The sequence below is a fragment of the Montipora capricornis genome, chromosome 6 (assembly GCF_036669925.1).
Source record: "Montipora capricornis isolate CH-2021 chromosome 6, ASM3666992v2, whole genome shotgun sequence".
Lineage (NCBI taxonomy): Eukaryota > Metazoa > Cnidaria > Anthozoa > Scleractinia > Acroporidae > Montipora > Montipora capricornis.
In genome coordinates this window covers 65,530,435-65,532,934 of record NC_090888.1, presented here as the reverse complement: position 1 = coordinate 65,532,934, position 2,500 = coordinate 65,530,435, and positions in this window count along the sequence as shown.

Genomic DNA, 2,500 nt, shown 5'->3' with positions numbered 1-2,500 from the left:
CGTTTGGCCCGACGGGGCATTGGATGGCAATCGAACCAATCGAGTCGGCTCGTCAGTAGAGTCTCTAGATGTGGCCCTAAATTCTGTTTTTTAGCCGATTTATCGTTTTTTTTTTGTCTATTGCGTTCTTTTATTTTTTATTGTTAAACAGTTTGTCCTATATTCTTTGTTCAAATAGCCATATTAGCGATCTTGTTTAATGCCATCTTTTGAAATTTTTAGTTTTAAAAGATTTGATATTATCAGTGGAAACTATGATCAGCTCTTTAGAAAGTAATTGTGATGTAGTTTAACAAGCCGTACATTTATCTGTGATTGTTAATGATAATAATGACTCCATTCCTAAAGAGAAATACAAGTCTCTATATTCAAAGTTTGTTTACTTTAGTTGTGATGTGCGTGTGCATCGACATACGTGACCGAGAACAGAGCAGAATTACTGAGAAAAGGCTGAGACTTCTATTTTATAAACGCAGAAAAAGGAGAAAACTTGCTTCGACATATCTGATTAAAACTGTTCCCAGGTTATCCAGATTTCATGGTATTACTAGGAGATCTCTTGCTCGTAAACACCTTTCCAAAATCGTGGAGCTTCCTCTGCATTTATCACCAATGCAGTTGGACTTGGCCGCGAAAGAGTTTCCCTGGTCGTTGCCGTGTCCAACACCATTACGTGTCTGTTTGCCCAGTATCTACTCACAGCATTTAATTTCACTTGCCAATTGCAACTTCTAGTGTATAATTATGACAGGATATTAAATACTTTCCCAACAGACTTTGTAAATATCATGAATACAAGAAATGAACTTTACATTGCTTTATCAAGGGGGGTTTGCAATCTCATTTCCCAGTCCACATTTGGACAAAACCCCAGTCCCAGTTGCACGATTTTCTAAGAAATCTTCCCTGACCTGCATGGACATAGTATGTACATGTAAGACATGAAACATGTGCAAACTTATAATATTTAACATACATTCAACTTTTGTAAAAGGCAGAACTTACAAACTTAGCAAAATGCTGTCAAATACAATTAGCTCTGCCTATTGTAAAATTTGTACGTCTTTTTTTTAAGTCCGTGTATCCGAGCTCGTCATTAATGATTTGCATGTTGTACACCTCTCATTAAAATTGGGTGCCATTAATTAACTTTTCGTTTCATTTTATCAAGTTTGCTTGTGCTCTATTAAGTTTGTAGGCCTTTTGTTCTGTCCATACCGCCCGGCCACGATATCAATCCCAGTCCCAACCGGAGTTATCACAGGAAAATGTAAAAAAGTCAACACGAGTATCCTAACCCTCGTCAGAGTCTCCGCCCTGTTCACTCCACTCATAACAATCGCTAGGCCGAAGGTCTTGCACATCGGCAGGGTACGTTCAGGAACATTTCACTGCTCCTGTGCCTGACACATTTATCATGGCGCCTTGGCCAATACCTCGTCTGAGGTTCTTTTTGCATTGTTTGCAGTGAATACAAATTAAAGTAAGTCAAGAAAGAGAGTTTTAAGTTAATTAGGTTAATTATAATGACCACAAAAAGAAAAACGTTTAGACTCTCTTATAAAGTGCTGGACATGAGAGAAAATTTCAACTTTTTCATTATTTGACATGTCAGAAGAGCCAAACAGGAAAAGTTCAACTTTTTGATGGTCAGAATATTTAAACCATTGACCAAAAGCTATACGAGCAGCAGACGGTGAGCAAATCAGATCTGAGGGCAGCATGATTAGGACATTGTGAAAAGAAATGAGTTATATTCTCATTGTCAAAGCCGCAGCTACAAATAGGTGAAGACTTAATAGCGATCTTAAAAAGATAATAATTTACACCACAAGCGTCTAGCCGCAGTTGAGTATGACTTACCGAAGAGTATATGTCAAGAGCATAATCAAAAGGTAAAAAATACTTTGGAACATTAAAATAATTAACTAACGCTCTCTTAAAAGAGCTAATTGAATCAGATTTTAAGTGCCTGTTGCTTTTGTAATCATGAAAAGTCTATCTCAAGTTGTTTTTCTCTCCATTTGCATGTGTTGCATGTCAAAAAGGGGAAAGATTTAGGTTTTTTTGGACGAAAATGCATTTGTGCATGTTACGAAACGACGACGCCGACGGCAACTACGACGCCACAAAAAATAGGTTTAGTGAGCAAAAACAATGGCTCTGCACGCTCTGCACGTGTGTTTTACATTTTGGTTCATTTCTTTGCCGTCATCTCCTAAATGACGACGTGAAATGACCAAATTCAAGGTTCTGTGGAGGACGTTAGCACATGACGATGAATTTTCAGTTTTCTCTGTACGCTTCCAACCCACTCATACCAGTTTAATTCCTCAACAGTTACCACACATTTTTAACGCGAAACGACATGAAATAGTTTCGTAGTGATATAAATAACGCGAACTCGTATTTTTAAATGAAGTCCTCTTAGCCGTCGTCGTCCTCGTTTCGTAAACTCCCTATTAATAAGTTAATAAAAGACTTTGTTTTGCACCGTCCT